At 37.4% G+C, this 17,772-nt stretch overlaps 1 pseudogene; it reads left to right on the forward strand.

Moving 5' to 3' along the window:
• Nucleotides 1-17,772, forward strand: part of LOC130034756 (serine/threonine-protein kinase Nek4-like) — a 92,301-nt pseudogene that overhangs the window by 15,471 nt on the left and 59,058 nt on the right.

A 17,772-nucleotide genomic window follows, 5' to 3' on the forward strand; every position in this document is an offset into this window, starting at 1 on the left:
GCCTGGCCTTTTCCAGAGCTTAGAAGTGGAAGTTGAATTTTAATTGTGTAGTTGAAAAGTTACTCTACGGAAAAACATGAAGAATAACTAAGTCACAGTTAATAACTCACAGTGATAGTAGGAGTTTAAGGTACTTGCCTGGCATATGGCCTACCTATGCTTGATTCCCCACATGACATATGCGCCCTGAGCCCTGTGACAAGTGATCCATGAGTGTAGAGCCATGAGTAAACCAGCGTGGTCTCAAAACAAAAACAAACAACGAATAAGAAAGCATACTGTAATGGCTTCTACTTTCTAAAAGGAAACATTTTAGCTGTTTTTATGTAATTTTTGCAGCATATTCATTTAAAACCATTATATGAAACTGAAAAAGCACCATTAACCTTGACTTAAGTTTTAAGAACATTATAGTGCTCCTCTGATGAAGAAAAATAGAGTTGAAATGAATGGTCTTTAGGGTCTAAATGCCCCAGCAACCTATTTTACCTTAGTTCATAGTGTAAGTTGATATTAAAATTCATCATGAACTATAGGAAGGCAAAAAATATTTTTAAAAAGTAACTGGGGGTATAGATCAACAGGCTAAGTGCATGCTGGGATAAAGGAGAGGCCTAGCTGAATTCCCAAGTACAGTATAGTTCCCACAAACAGTGCTGTGAATAACACTGGAGCACTGAATTGAGAGTAGCCCCCAAACACTTTCACGTGTGACCAAAATCTATATAAAAATGAACACATGAAATATGACCACATGTTTTTGACTTCCCTGTAGCTAGTGTAGTTGTATAGATAGTTTTCACTGAAAGAGCTCTTACATCAAAACAGTGGCAGAGAAGGAACATAAATTGGTACTCAATTTTGTGTGTGTATGTGTGTGTGTGTGTGTGTGTGTGTGTGTGTGTGTGTGTGTGAGCAAAATTCCTTTAAATTCAAGTCTTGGTTCCTGTGAAAATACAGATTCTCAAAACTTTTAACCAGTGTAATTGGGGGTTGGCCTGAGGAGATACTCAGTGGAAAAGGTCAGATTTTATTAATTCACTTGTGTATGCTCTTCTTCTTCTTCCCACAACATAAATTCTCTCTTCTTGTACATTTCAGATGTACGTCTAGAGGGATTTGAAGTGACACATTTTATTGGAATTTCCAATATTAAAATCTGTGCCACAAAAGATATTCATTGATTCTGCCAGTGGGCAGATTGTCCTTCAGAGTGCTAAGCTCAGATTTGTTCTATGATTTTTTTTGCCCGGTGAAATAAGAGACATATTTGTCACCCAGTGTATTTCGCCATGCTTTCCTTCCCCTCTGTCAAGAGGACAGTAATGTCCCAGAAAAACAAACAAACAAAAACATTACCATTGGCCGGAGCCTAAGAGGGGCGTGTTGGGTGTGTTGAGATTAAAAAAGATAATTTATTAAAAAAAACAAACAGATGCTGTTATAGTCTGACTTTTTAGAGTTGTGGTAGACTATATAGTACAGCATGTTTCTTCCTAGAAATACCAACCTTCACCAGGAGAAGTTGAAGAAAAGTCTCCCATGTGCTTTCCTCTACTAGCCTAAAATCAGGTAATAATTGTTATTTTTAAAAGTCATTCCTAAATGCTTGAACTGATTGATAAAAGAGAAAATTTATCACATGGCCTAATAATGTATAACCTTAATTCCACACCACCTTTTTTTCTGCAAAGTACAATTACTTACTGAATATTGCGGCTTTATTTTGGTATTGTCCTTTAAAAAGTTATTTGGCATCTGATCTGGACATATGTGACAGATCATTTATTATTTGAAAAAAATGATATCAACATTATTCCATGAGGAGAAAATGCAATGTTGTCTAATTTGTGGGGAAAAAATAACCTTTTAAATTAATTTTGCTGTAAGTAACCATGTTTTTATAAAATAATGAATAATTATGGTTGCTTTTAAAAACTATGTAATTTCAACTAAAAGTAAATCTTAAAACTTTTTAACAAAAACTACTAATGAAAGCTTGGTGCTGTCAATTAAAATGACCCTATTAACTACCACGTTTGAGTAGTACTTCTGTTGCAAGAGAAAAGTTGCCAAATATGTCTAGAACTGATTAATAAGGAGAATAATCACCACCTACAATTTTCAATCTTTTGTACAGCTTTGCCTCTCATGGGATAAACATGAAGTCTATGCAGCTCTGTCATCAAATCTGAACGTAACCATTCCTTTGCCAGCAACCAATGAGGTGCAAATACAAATTAAACTAGATTGAGAATGATATTGCTTGACTGCTTGAAAATTTATAATTACTGCAAAGCATGCAGGCAAAAAGTAGCAGATGGGAAATACTAACCAAAATTTTCTTTCTGGATATTGCCCATCTGTTTTGCCTTTGTATTTCTACTTCAAATTATTCTAGATGTCCAGATTTTCCTTTCTAATTTTTGTGGTTTCATAAATTAGTTACTCAAATTATCAGTGGGATCATAAATGAGTTAACAATTTCAATATATGTATTCCTAACATTACTCATCTACATTGTCTGCCTACTTGATTTCAGTAACTCTCCAAAATCTTTTAAATCTTATTTTTTAATAACCACTAAGTAGTACATTTATCATGGACATTTTACAAATTAGGAAATTGAATAACAAAGAGTTCAAGACAATTATCCAATTCACATTGCTAGAAAATGGTAGGATAAATATTCAACACTTTTAAAATATTAAGTTACAGAAAAAAAGTATTTTCCTCTCAAATTTAATGTACTTATCTATTATTAAATTTTATATTTTTGTTTACAATAAAATTTAAAATAGATTTAACTTCTCTCAAATTAATCAAGGATTTTTAATATATCACAATTATCACATATTTTAAAAATTGTTAGAATTTTATAAATTTTATTGTCAAAGTACCAACTCATTGAATTTCATATTTGGAATGGGTATTAGGCATTATCATATCCCCTGCTTCTCAAAGATATTTTTGCAATGGAAACTTTTCTTCAAATAATATCAGCAATGAAAATCAAATATATAGAATCAATAAAGCACTCAGATTGAACACAACCCTATCTTACCACTGAAAATGAAATATGTCTTTGACTTTTGTATATTTATAAGGGCAGAGGATATGAAAAATTAAAGGGAATAAATTATATAGACATACTAAATCCATTCAAAACTATCTTTTCAATACTGAGAATTTCTTTTTCTCGTACATCATACTAAGGAATTTGTGGTACCAACTTAATATAGAATTTGCCAATAAAGCATCTAATGAAAAATAAAATAAAGTTGAAATTAATTTTTTTAAAAAGTAAATAGTTGGAATAATTTTCACAGGCTCAAGTAACACATTGACTCGTAACACATTGACTCCAAAACTACTGGTTATGACCAACAAAATCAACAAGTTCAGGTTTATTCAACCCTTGTTCTCTCCTCCTAATTGGGAGTCTGAGACAATTTTTTTCTGCAAGTATCAGATAATATATATGCAGATTTTCAGACAGTACTTTCATTGTCAATACCAGAGTCTACCATTGGAATGATAGAGCATCCATAAGCATCATATAATCAAATGAGTATCAACCAAATGAAATTTCTGTGCCAATAGAAATTTACCAAAAAACACAGTTATAGGAGAAAAATTAATTTGCAGGTCACCTCTAAATTGAGTTTAAAAACTTATAAATTTGTAAATATATCTTATAAATTTGTAAGTTTTTGACACTTTTGTATCTGTGAATATGTTTGTGTTTGTGTATAGTTTTTCAAGTTTTTACTTTCTAACTGAACTTCTAATACAATTTAATTTAAATTTAATGCTGGAATTTAATTTTTCTTACTTGCTTATAGGTGAAAAATCTATGGGAATAGTGCATGGGTAGAATTGACTTTTTCCTGCAATTAACTCTCTGAGGGGAGCTAAACAGAAGTGCAATCTCATCAAAGGCAAGAACGGTAACGTTCAAGAGGCAAACAAAATTCAGAAGGCCTCGACTGAAATTTTCCTGGGCACTTGTCCCCATTAAGTGTTCCAACTTTCATCTAAGAAAGTAAGTGAGGCGATTGATTCACCCTACACAATTTAGCAACACACAATTACAAGCTTATGTGCAGCTTTCAGTAACTTGGTTCTTTTATTTAGTTTTCAGTATCATAGTTCTGTTCAACAATTGGTGGTAGACTTCCTTTTCTTTTAAATAGACATAATTTTTTTAAATTGCCATTTTGTCATAACCAAGATTTTGGAATTTAAGTGAACCATTATTTTTTAAGATATCCATTAATTTACATAATTTTTAAAATTCTCATTCTCATAAATTACCTTTCATGCCCACAGTAATACCCACTGATGTCATATGCCTCGTTTTAAATAATTCTCTCATAGTGGATGACATCAGGGGATATTTCAATTAGTGAATCAATGCCATTGTTTACCTATCTTCTAATATCTATCAGAATTATTCTACCTTTAGAAAAATTCTAAATTTAAAAATCTCTAAATCCCAGATTTGTCAATATGTTCTCCTCTCCATTTTCCTTTAGGCTTATTAATTGAAAACATTTTTTGCTTGTTTGTTCATTGGCCGCACCTGGCAATGCTCAGGAGTTACTCCTGGCTCTTCGCTCAGGAGTCACTCTTGGTTTGATGCCAGGAATTGAACCCGGGTTGGTCATATGTAAGGCAAATGCCTGATCAACCGTAGCATCACTCTGGCCATTGACTGCACACATTTTTTATTTTAATTTTATATTAGCTGATGATCTTTGTTAAAATGATCTTCATATCAACCCCTTGTTGGATGGGTATTGGGTGAATATCCGTTCCCATTCTGTAGAATGTCTTTGTATTTTGGTCACTGTTTCTTTTGAGGTGTAGAAGCTTCTTAGTTTAAGATAGTCCCATTTGTCTATCTCTGCTTTCACTTGTTTGGCCAGTGGCATGTCATCTTTGAAGATACCATTAGTTTCAATGTTGTGGAGGGTTTTGCCAACCTTGTCTTCAATGTACCTTATGGATTCTGGTCTGATGTTGAGGTCTTTAATCCATTTTGATCTTACTTTTGTGCATGGTGTTAGGCAGAGATCTGAGTCCATTTTTTTTGCATGTAGCTGTCCAGTTTTTCCAGCACAATTTGTTAAAGAGGCTTTCTTTGCTCCACTTCACGTTTCTTGCTCCCTTGTCAAAGATTAGATGATCATATGTTTGGGGGAGATGTCAGTATATTCAACCCTGTTCCATTGATCTGCAGCTCTGCCTTTTTTCCAGTACCATGCTGTTTTAATTATTACTGCTTTGTAGTAGAGATTGAAGTTAGGGAGGTGATTCCTCCCATTTTCTTTTTCCCAAGAATTGCTTTAGCTATTCGTGGGACTTTATTGTTCCATATGGATTTCAGGAGAGTTTGCTCCATTTCTTTGAAGAATGTAATGGGTATCATTATAGGTATCACGTTGAATTTATACAGTGCTTTGGGAAGTATTGCCATTTTGACAATGTTAATTCTCCCCATCCATGAGCAGGGGATGTCTTTTCATTTTCTCGTGTCCTCTTCTATTTCCTGAAGTAGCATTTTGTTTAACTCTACAAGAAGAAAATATCCAACCCTATTAAAAAAATAGGACAACAAAATGAACAGAAACTTTCTCAAAAAAGAAATCTGAATGGCAAAAAAGGCACATGAGAAAATGCTCTACATCACTAATCATCGGAAAGATGCATATGAAAACAACAATGAGATATCATCTCACACCACAAAGACAGGCCCATATCTAAAAGAACAAAAGCAACTGGTGTTGGCACGGATGTGGCAAGAAAGGGACCCTCCTTCACTGCTGGTGGGATTGCCAACTGGTTCAGCCCTTTTCAAAACAGTATGGACGATTCTCAAAAAATTAGAAATTGAGCTCCCATTTGACCCAGTAATATCACTCCTGGGAATATATCCCAAAGAGGCAAAAAAAGTACAGTCAAAATGACATCTGCACTTCTATGTTCATTGCTGCACTATTCACAATAGCCAAAATCTGAAAAAAACATGAATGTCCAAGAACAGATGACTGGTTACAGAAACTTTGGTAAATCTACACAATAGTGTACTTTGTAGCTATTAGAAAAGATGAAGTCATGAAATTTACATACAAGTGGTATTACCTGTAAAGTATCATGCTCAGTGAAATGAGTCTAAAGAGAGAGACAGACATAGAAAGATTGCATTCATCTGGGGAATATAAAGTAACAAACTGAGAGACTAAAACCCAAGAATAGCCAAGATAAGTACCAGGAGATTCACTCCATGGCTTGGAGGCCAGTCACACATGCTAAGGGAAAAGGCAGCTGAGATAGAGAAGGGAGTACCAAGTAAAGGGTGTTGGGAGGATCCTCCCAGGATGAGAGATGCATGCTGAAAGTAGACTATAAGCCAAACATGTAGCACTATAGCACTGTCCTCCCGTTGTTCATCGATTTGCTCGAGCAGGCACCAGTAACATCTCACAACAAATTGTGAGACTTGTTCTTATCGTTTTTGGCATATTGAATACATCACGGGTAGCTTGCCAGGCTTTTCTGTGCATTCGAAATACTCTTGGTAGCTTGCCAGGCTCTCCAAGAGGGGCAGAGGAATCAAACCTGGGTCAGCCATGTTGGTCGCATGCAAGGCAAATGCCTTACCCACTGTGCTATTGCTCCAGCCCAGGATGGGAGAGAAATGCTGAAAGTAGACTATAGACAGCACGTGATTTCCACTCAATGCTTCTTTTGCAAATCACAGCACCCAAAAGGAGAGAGAGAACAAAAGGGAATGCCCCGCCACAGAGGCGGGGTGGCATAGGAAGGATAGGGAGGTGGGAGGGATACTGGGATCATTGGTGGTGGATAATGGGCACTGGTGGAGGGATGGGTACTCGATTATTGTATAACTGAAACCCAAGCACAAAAACTTGTAAGTCCACAACTGTACCTCATGGTGTTTCACTAATAATAAAAAAACTAAAAAAATAAAATAATAATAATAATAATAAATAAATAAATAAAATGATCTTCAGAGACATAGCAGCAATAGCACAGCGGGTAGGGCATTTGCCTTGCACGTGGTCAACCTGGGTTCAATTCCCAGTGTCCCGTATGGTATCCTGAGCACTGCCAGGGGTAATTCCTGAGTGAAGAGCCAGGAGTGACCCCTGTGCATTGCTGGGTGTGACCCAAAAAGCAAAAAAAAAAATCTTCATGATCTTCATCATTAAGGCAAGGACTAGTATTAACTGCTTCAAGATTAAAGAATTATTCCAGTTTATTCTCAGGAGAAATGAAAACGTGCACACTGAAACTACTCTGCTGATACAGCAGTTAAATTACACCCTACAAGTCTCCTATGTCCTGTGTCACTCTTCCCATTGCTGGTCCTCCACTGCCACCAATAATGACTGAAGATGCCATTCTCAGGACTCTGCTTCACTGGTTGCCCCCCCTATAATTGTCTCTGCTGTTACAGTTGCCTCTACTTCCACCAGACAGAGCCACTTCCATGACTATTTCTTTTCATCTAATTCAAAGTGTAGACAATTGGTTTCCTTACAAACCTAAGAGCAAAAACAAGAGCTAGACAAATAAGCATCACAAATGCTTGCCATTTAAGCTTTAGTATAAAAAATTCGATTCTTTTTCCTTCTTGGGGTTTAAGATGAAGGACTTCCTAAGTGTTAAAAGGTAGTTCTTTGAATGGACCACTTAAATCAAACTAACAAGCAGAAAGACAGATAAGCAATATGAATTGTTCACACTTTTCAAGTTCTTGTCTTCACCAGGCAGGAATTTATGAGTTAACCATCTTTTAATATGTTAAAAGATTGCATTACTCAATTTTTTCCCATTTTTAAAAAAACTAAAACACAGTAGGTTTAAATATATCGTCTATAGTCACAGGTAATAAGTAAAAGTGAAAAATATACATATATTTTTAAGTAATAAGTGAAAAATATTATATATAAACATATATGTATTAAGGTCTGTCAGACATCAAATACAGTTCCTTATCTAATATACATCATTGTTTATAATTGCATAATTAACTTTTCTCAAGTTCCAAAGTATATAGTAATTTTTATATGTGATATTGCTTATCTTTTGGAGAAAACTGATAAAGCACCAAGGGAATGTCATATGAAAGAAAAAATATATAAGATTGTGATTGAATTTAAAACCTGACTCATTAGATTAAGACTTTTGCCACAGGCCTAAAATTCCTTAGGATTGTGAAAATGGGTCAGAAACTCTAGATATAAAATTACACTTTAGAATATATTGTAAATGTCTGAGCAGACCTCAGTAGCACTTTTTCTGCTTTGGGACAATGGCTCAATATCCTGCTTTCTGGAGAACATTGGCAAAGATAATAAAGTAATATAGCCAGAGGTATTTTTTGTCTTTACTGAACAAAAATAAATAAATAAATTTTGGGTTCCAACACTGATAACAGCTATATGTTATGGAGGAATACTGACTTTCAATGATTAAATAATTTTAGCATATTTTTTCTTATTTATAGATATTCTTATATATTAATGGTGCTGTTTACATGAATTTGAGTAAATATTACCCAAAACTTAGAATGAAAAATCTTGTACAAGGTAATAGATTCATTTTATATATCAGGTGCACTAGTCTCAATCCTGCTCAGTATGGGACTAGAAATATATACATCTTTGGTAATTGTTCTTTGATGAAAAGATGTTGAGAATTTAATTCATTCCTTTTTATTTTCTGTACTTTTCTTATCAGTTTTTTATGTCCATTTTATCCTACCTTCAAACCTGTGTTTTCTTATGTGTTTTGCCTTGGCAGTTTACTTCCTTATCTAAGTCACAGAAAAGAGAAAGCAGATATAATCTGAACACTTAATATTCTCCATTTTATTTCTTTTACTCCTCTCTCCTCTTTCTTCTCCCACTTCTCCTTATCTTTGACTTTTAATTCTCCTCCATCTTTTCTCATTTTTTCTTTCTTTTTCTCCTCCCTCACTTTTTCCTTTTTTTCACTCAATTTTATTCATCTTTTCTTCTTTTTTCATCTCTTCTGTCTCAGTCCCTTTCTTCTGCTTTTCACGGAAGAATAACCTAAGTAACAGAATCATTATCAATGAGAAGGCAAAAACATGAGTCTGAGTTGCAGGTATAAGATTCTAGACCGAGAAGTGAAATTTACAGTCATAGCAAGGTCAAATGTTGCATAAAACTGGTTTAGTTAAAGGACTGAAAATAATGATTAAGGACTTTGATGACAAACAGAAAATTTATTTCAGTTGCCAACTATTTCTTGAAAGCTCTCCATGGGTCAAATTTAGCTCTTGGTCATGGAAATGCAAAGGAAAAAAAATGACCTCTTGCTGAAGATGAAAGAAGGTGGCAGGACAAATAAAAACTAGTAAATGTTCTTAAGAGATATGTGAAGAGCATGTACAAAATGTTATGAAAAGTACATAAAGCTGTAGATTACTCTGAATTCCCCAAAGAGAATACCTGAGCCAAAACTTTAAATCCTAGAAGTTATTTGCAGAGAAGAAAAGTCTTTAACTAGTATAGTTAAAACATCAATATCAAAAAAATTCCAATAAAGCAAATTACTTACTAGATTATCTCTGTAAAACACATGCCCCCACATTCAGTGTATATAATAATAATATGTGGTATTGTAGGATACTTTTCAAGGGATGTTTATTCCCAAGTACTTATATCTGCTTATCTCAAATCTTATTTTGAAAATAGATATAACATCAAGTTGGCAAAGTGGGTTCAAGAGTTCAAAGATGACAGGGTCATTATAAATTAGGCTGCAGTACCTGGAAAAAAGTAGTGAACTAAGAGAAAATAGACAAAAATGTCCATTTTTATAGAAAGGGTTTATAGAGAGCATTTATAGAGAGAGTAAGAAAAAGTTACACTTAGAAGTGAAATCGATTGCGGTTCTAAATATGAATGGGAACTTTCTAGACACTAAATATTTCAAGATTAGAAAGTAAAACTGAGGCTATATGTAGTTGGAATACATAAGCATTTACTCTACTTTAGAGTAGGTCCAGGATGTTTAGGACGATATGGAGACAAACCTAGACAGTTATAAACACTGTAAAAATCTTTGAGCAGGTAAGGTGTAGGCTGAGCAAATGCTTTACATGCAGGAGGCCTAGATTCAATCCCTGAAACCTCATACTCCCTAGAGTGTTGCCAGGAGCAATGTCCTCTTCTCCTCTCTGGCATAGAGCTGAGACTAAACCCAAGTTGAGCATCAATGGATGTTGCTCTAAAGCCAAAACCACAAAAATTGAAACACTGTGAGTGCTAAAATAGAAATATACTCAGAATATTAGAGGATATTAGAGATTAGAAGATTAGAGGGAAATCATCATGAAATTCATATTTTGCATCAGCATCATTCTATACTTTCTTCTAAGTACCTCTCATAGATCTTCTTACCATCTCTCACAACCAAAAATTTTTTTTTTATCTTTCTTCTTTCTTTCTTTTTTTTTTTTTATTTTATTTATTTATTGAATCACTGTGGGAAAGGTTACAAAGCTTTCAGGTTTATGTCTCAGTCATGCAAATATCAAACACATTTCCCTTTACCAATACTTATTTTTTACCATGAAGAACCCCAATAGAACCCCACCTCCCACCCCTCCCCGTCCCTGTGAGGCAGATGAATTCTAGTTAACACTCTATCTGCTTTGATTAGATTCATTGTTCCAATAAAAGATTCACCACTATTATTTAGAGTTTACCCCCCCCCAAATCAGACATGCTGAAAAAGCATTGTGAAGTGATTTGCTTTCTACAGCTGGGTTCAAGAATTAAATGTTGGTTTTGGATTTCTGCTATTTTACCTATTGACCCTGGAAGTATTTCTACTGAAAGTCAGATAGTTAAGAAATTGGTTTCTGTGTTCTGGAGTCGTGGCCGTGCTGGAGAGCCGCTCGCGGGGGGCAACCGGTGGCCTCGGTAGGGCGTGAAGGGCGGAGCGAAACGCCCCCCTTCCCATGAGGTTTTAGTCGCCCCCACACTCCCGGCTCATACCTGCTGTCCACAAGGCTCCCATGTGGCCGCCATCTTTCTTTCCAGAGAGGAGAGGGCGAATGGGGCAACACCCTTTCCCCTCCGGCAGACTTGATGGCCTGGGTCAACGCATAGTCCGTTCACTTTTCTGCTCCAAGCTGCTGGGTTCTGCATTAAGTCCTTGTGCTTCTGGGGCCATGGCCGTGCTGGAGAGCCGCTCGTGGGGGGCAACTGGTGGCCTCGGTAGGGCGTGAAGGACGGACCGGAACGCCCCCCGACCCATGAGGTTTAGTCGCCCCCACTCCCCCGGCTCATACCTGCTGTCCACAAGGCTCCCATGTGGCCGCCATCTTTCTTTCCAGAGGGAGGAGGGCGGAAGGGAGCAACACCCTTTCCCCTCTGGGCAGAAATGATTGCCTGGATTAACGCATAGTCCTTTCACTTTTCTGCTCCAAGCTGCTGGGTTCTGCATTAGGTCATTGTGCTTCTGGGGCTGTGGCCGTGCTGGAGAGCCGCTCGTGGGAGCAACTGGTGGCCTCGGTAGGGCATGAAGGGCGGACCGAAACGCCCCCCTTCCCATGAGGTTTTAGTCGCCCCCACACTCCCGGCTCATACCTGCTGTCCACAAGGCTCCCATGTGGCCGCCATCTTTCTTTCCAGAGAGGAGAGGGCGAATGGGGAAACACCCTTTCCCCTCCAGCAGACTTGATGGCCTGGATCAATGCATAGTCCGTTCACTTTTCTGCTCCAAGCTGCTGGGTTCTGCATTAAGTCCTTGTGCTTCTGGGGCCGTGGCTGTGCTGGAGAGCCGCTCGTGGGGGGCAACTGGTGACCTCGGTAGGGCGTGAAGGACGGACCGGAACGCCCCCCTTCCCATGAGACAACCAAAATTTTTAATGGAAATTTTTGTTTCCTCTTTATAGAATATGAAACAGGCACAGAGTGGTCAAGCAATCCCCAAGGTAAGGCTATCCATGTAGAGTTTGAGTTTGAACCTCCCTGGTTTAGGAGCTGAGTCAAGACTACGCCACTGTGCATTGCAACTCCAGCTTTTCTGGGAGTAGATTGAAAATAAAAAATTAAATGGAAGTCCAGCAGCACTGGGAACAGATGAGAAATCAGTTAACAACCAGAATCACTGTATCATTGTCATCCTGTTGTTCACCAATTGCCTCGAACAGGCCCCAGTAATGTCTCCTTCATCCTAGCCCTGAGATTTTAAAAAGTGCCACATTCGAGGCTCTTTCGGGGTTAGGAGAATGAAACCCATAATTGTTACTGGTTTTGGGCATACTGAGTACACCACGGGGAGTTTGCCAGACTCTGCTGTGTGGGCAGGATACTTTTGGTAGCCTGCCAGGTTCTCCAGAGTAAGAACTAGATAATAAGATGTCTGGAAAATGGGGAATCTGGATGTAGGAGGCCCTGTCATGATTGGCAGTCTTAGAGATCTACGCCCTGGGTCCCGCACACCTGGGTTCCTCTGCCAGTTCCTTCATGCATGAGGCTCGTCCGAACATGTGGAGAGTGGTCTTAAGCATGGCTGTGGCTGGAACCGGAGGTCTTCAGCTGCTGGGGCTCTGCTTGGGTTGGGGAGGGAAACTCAACCCATCCTCTCCAAGGGGCCCCCGTGAGGACAGCCAGGTGTGGAGGCAGGAGACTCTGCACTGTTCTCTTCCAGGAGCAGGGTTTTATATTCTCTGGGTCTTGGCCATTGATGGGATTACACAGCACCGGGGGCAGTTGGTGGGTGTAACACCTACATATTGGAATATGGGGGATCTGGGTGGAAGAGGCCCCAGTCCCAATCTGAGAAGGCTTGGAGATCTATGTCCCAGTTCCAGCCACAGTCAGGCTTAAGACCACTCTCCACACATTCAGACAAGCCTCATGTATGAAGGAACTGGCAGAGGAACCCAGGTGTGCGGGATCTGGGGTGTAGATCTCCAACAATCAGAAAACAATTTATAAATTCTTAGACTCTTGAAAAAAAAGAGTTGAACAAATGAGATCAGATTTTGAAATGGAAATAACAGAACTTGATAAATATCTAGCTGTTTGATGGGAAGTAGAGTTTAAAACAATTCCATACTTGCTTACTTGTATAGCACTTTATTATTATAAAAGGTAGGGAAGTTGATGTATTTAAACTCATAGAAAACTAATAATAAGTATATTTTATTCATTCATACCCACCACTAACTGAAGTAACTCAGAATCCTAATTTTAAGAAATTAAAAGGTGATATCAGAATTTGTGTTTATAAGATGTTGCTGAGTCTTAATTTACTGAATAAAATGCATCTTCTTATAAAATAAAATGCATTTTCTTCCCTTATGTCTAAACCTATTATTAAACAAAGTTGTAGCTAAAAGGCAGCAATTGTGAAAAGATGCTTATAAAATCTCAGAGAACCAGTTCTATGATGACACTCAGTTCAATGTGTTAAAATAAAATTGTAAATGCCATGGGGCCAGAGAGATAGTACAGCTTGTAGGGGACTTGTCTGCATGTGGTGGACCTGGATTTGATCCCCAGTAACCTATATGGTCCCTTAAGCCTGCCAGGAGTGACCATTGAGTGCACTGTCAGGAGTAAGCCCTGAGCATCAATGGAAATGGCCCCAAACAAACAAACAAACAAATTATTCTGTATGTCTGCTTTCGCAACTCCATAGGCGACGTGATTTAATGGGGGATGAAGAGATAATAAAGCATGGGTGGTGCTTGCCTTGCACTCAGCTGACCCGGTCCAATTCCTCACACCCTATTTGGTCCTCAGAGCCCTATCAGGAATGATCCCTGAACGCAAAGCCAGAAATAAGCTTTGGGCACTTCTGGGTGTGTCTCAAAAAAAAAAAAAACATGATTTACTTTATTCTATTGTCAATTTTTTCTCAGTGAGGCTGTTCTTAGAATACCTGAAATTTACCCATTATAAGCATAATGAGAAATATTATGAAAGAACTATTTTATAACCCACATACTTGAAAATTTATTTAACAGAAAAAAGTTCTGCTTTAAGTCACTAAAAAACTCAAAATGAGGACAATGTATCAAAGCCATTTTATGCCAGTCCATTAAATTTGCTTTTTTCTTCTCCATAAGTAAATCTTTATAAAATCGATTGACTTTAAGTTGAAAAATTGTTCTCTAAAAATTCTTTAATATAATGTCAGATTCCCAAAAATAAAATGGACCTCTAAATCTTCCTCCATATATTTTATGTACTTAACATTTTTTTTTCTTTTTGGCCTTTTGAGTTACAATTGGCAATGCTCAGAGGTTAGTCCTGGCTCTGCACTCAGGAATCACTCCTGAAGGTGCTTGGGGGACCATATGGGGTGTCCAGAATTGAACCAGGGTCAGCCACATGTATAGCAAATGCCCTACCCGTTGTGCTATGGCTCTGACCCCTGTACTTAATTTATACAAACTTCATACGCTCTCATGAGATAAAACTAAAACAAAAAATCCAAAACTATTATCATGTATACTAAAGTTAGAAATCAGAACTATGGAAACAATATAAGGGACAAATTTTCTGAATAATATAAAAAGCACACATCATTATTTTCCTTGAAATATAATAATCATAATTGTTTTATTCAATTGTTTAATTCTGGTTTGTTTTCTTGGAGGGTATTGTGGACAGTGGCTTCCCAAGCAGTGTTCAGAAATCCCAAAGATCTTCACAGAGAGGTTGGAGGATATGAATTACCCAGGCCACCCTGGCAGTGCTTGGAAATGCTTGGAAAACCAGGTGTTCTGGGGATAGAACAGTGTTGGCCACATGAATCATAATCCAATGTGCTTTAACCTTCTTCCTATCTTTCCTGTCCTTGTTTAGGTATTTGGGTTTTTTCTTTTTTGATTTATTTTTTACTTTAAGATCATACAACTGAGTGGCCAGGAGATGTCACAGAGTCTAAAGGTCCTGTTTCATTGCAGGTGTGAGGCCATGAGTTAGATTCCTAGTGCTGCCCTACATAAAGAGCACAGTTCTGGAAGCTCTGCTATGTGGAATCTTTCAAAGTGGAAGTTTCCACAACATAAACAAATGTGTTTGACTGAGCACTGCAGCTAATGGTGTGACTTCAGACTTTTGATTAACATTGCAACTGAAAAGTTTGGTAAGCACTGCAGCCAGGAATGCAACTCTGAGTTAGCATGTGTATGAGTACCAGAGAAACCCCAAAGACAACCAGAATTTGTTTGAGCTCCTCAATTAAAGAGCACAATCCAGGTGGGTAAGTGCAAACACTGCAACTAAAGAAGAATTCAACCCTTGGCAGGAAATCTAACACAGTGGGTAAAGTGTCACATGGCTGACACGGATTTGATTCCCAGCGCTGCATGTGGTCCCCTGAGAAGAGAGCCAGATGAAAGCCTGAGAACCATTGGATGTGCCACCCCTCCAAAAAATAAAATAAAATACAACCCCCTGGAGAGCACCAAGACTGAGTGTGAGCACTGTGTATGAGAGCACTAAAACCAGGCACGTGTGCAGCCCTGCTCATCACAACATCAACAGAAAGTTGGAAAAAATGTGTTTACATTTATAAAAATAATTTTATGCATTTACAAAAAAGTATCCAAAAATTTCTGAACATTATAAAACCAAGAGTTAGGGTACTATTTGTACCTTTAACAGTAAAAAATAATCTTAAGTGCCATAGTTCAAATACCACTAAATCACCATTCCATTCCTCTAAGAAAAATGTACACACCCACACATTGCCCCCTCTGCTGTGGTTTTGTCTAACAACTTTCTGGTCTTTGTCAATGTACTGGAAATTTCTAATCTACCGATACACTCTCAAGGTGGCTTGTCATACTTCAGCTGGTCCTCCATGAAAATAGTATTTTAGGATAAGAGTAGTTTCTCTTGTTTCTTACAAAGCTAAGAATTCAGTAGAGAACAGATCAATCACAATGTATTTCTTTCAGGCTTCACCATGTCTGAGTCAAGCTGTCCTGCTCAGAAGAAATAAACAAGTGGAAAACCTACCTCTCATCTTCTTCTGTCTCTGTCTCTATCGCTACCTCTATCTCTCTACAGATCACTGGCTCTGGCTCTGGCTTGATCTCTGTCTCAAATCTCCACCTTTATCTCTATCTGTCGTATTTTATTTCATTTCTTGCAAGAAAGGTTTTAATTGGAGCTTACTTTTAAAAAGATATGAGGGGAAAGGGAGGAAGTGTGTGCTTTGATCCAGATTGTAAAAACAAACAAAGAGACAAGTGAGATACAATGGAGAACATGGCTTGAAGAGCAAACCAATGTCATACTTTAAACCAGAACACCAATTCAGTAGTGCTGTCTAGATCCTCCCTTGGTTCCGTATTTTCAAAGAACTCAAGGACCGATCTCCATACCTCCTCACATTCTCTCCCCAAGCTAAAACCACCTCCAAGTCTTTGCTGCTTTGTCTAAATCAACTCAGGAATAGGAATATTCTAACAAAAGTAACTTTATTATGTATAGTTAATAATACTGTGGTTATCAGTTTTTAACTGAGAATTGCCTTCCAGATATGTTTCAGATACTAGAACCACAAACCTGTTTTGGAAATTTTTCCCTGTTTGTGGTCTGAAGACAGGCATATCATCAAGAATTCTTCCTGAAACAATATTCCTAACCTAAATAGTATGTCTTAAATATTCTTTTTCCTCTAAAGACAATCATTCAAACCTATGTTTATTTGCATTGTGTGACAATTAAATGTGAACAAAATGCATTAAATTTTTTAAATTTCCTATAAAATCTTCAAAGATTTGGAGGTGATACTGTAATGATTTATCTTTAGAGTTATTTATTGGAAGTTTTAACAGAATTGTTTCAGTCCCTGAAGAATCTCACATATTCACCAACTTTTTAAAACAAAACATTTGATTTTGTGTTGAAATAAGAAAATAGTATTCATTCTAACTGGACAATTGATTCATTCTAACTGGATGTTCACCTCAGCTCACTCAAAGTCATTTGTTAAAACCAAAAGAACAAATGTGAATAGCCATGCCTCTAGACCCCGCGCCAGGCTGTTTCATGTGGGACAACCCGGAGGGGAGTGAGTGAGGTCCCTCCCCACCCCAAAGGACCCAGCAGCCAAAAATCTCCAGAACTCAACTGCTGCCCTGTTCACGGCAGCTCACACGCACGGAGGAGCCTCACCCATAAGTGAATCTATTTCTGGACATCTCATACTTTACACCACCAATATACCAAGAGTAGCACACCACATTTGATTGAGTTTAAAGTAGAAAGCAACAAATATTAGGGGGAAATATATTTATACAGATATATATACAAGCATACAAGGCTCAACCTTTAGAACATTTTACTTATCACTTATACAGCTAATGGCGCCTGGTGAAATACAACAATCTTCACATACTTTCCTCTAAGAAACCTTTTTTAAATCATTTTAGGAGATTATTTATAACAAGGAATACAAAATAAATTATTTCAGTTCTGCTTTGGGGGCAGGGTTTAGGGTTTGGGATGGAAACATCCAAAATATGATGATGGGAAGGTGTAATGGTGGTGGGATTGGTGTTTGAATATTTAATTCAATCATATATTGTGAACAACTTTATAAAAATAAAATTAAATTAAAAAAACAAAAGGACAAATGTTATCTCTTCCTCCACCTTCAGATATTACTGTCTGTAAGGAGTCTATTTGAAATATGGAGAAGTGATTAATGCTGACATCTGATATCTATCAC

Source organism: Sorex fumeus, unplaced genomic scaffold, assembly GCF_029834395.1.
Source record: "Sorex fumeus unplaced genomic scaffold, SorFum_2.1 ptg000061l, whole genome shotgun sequence".
NCBI classification, from domain to species: Eukaryota; Metazoa; Chordata; class Mammalia; order Eulipotyphla; family Soricidae; genus Sorex; species Sorex fumeus.